Genomic DNA, 220 nt, shown 5'->3' on the forward strand with positions numbered 1-220 from the left:
AAAGAAATCTCTGAAAAGAGGGAGAGTTTCTTGAAGAACGAACCTTTGATAAGACGTGAATATGCAAAGTCAGCGATAGCAAAAGGATGAGGAGTAAATCGAGAAGACGTCGTTCGATGACGTCGCCCCTGAAGAGACGATAAGGTGTCTCCTTTCTTCTCGTGTGTACATACACCTCCACCTCCTTCGATTCTTTCTTTCTCAGAAGAAGAAGAGAGAG

This window comes from Cystoisospora suis (genome assembly GCF_002600585.1).
Source record: "Cystoisospora suis strain Wien I chromosome Unknown contig_177, whole genome shotgun sequence".
In the NCBI taxonomy this organism is placed as follows: domain Eukaryota; phylum Apicomplexa; class Conoidasida; order Eucoccidiorida; family Sarcocystidae; genus Cystoisospora; species Cystoisospora suis.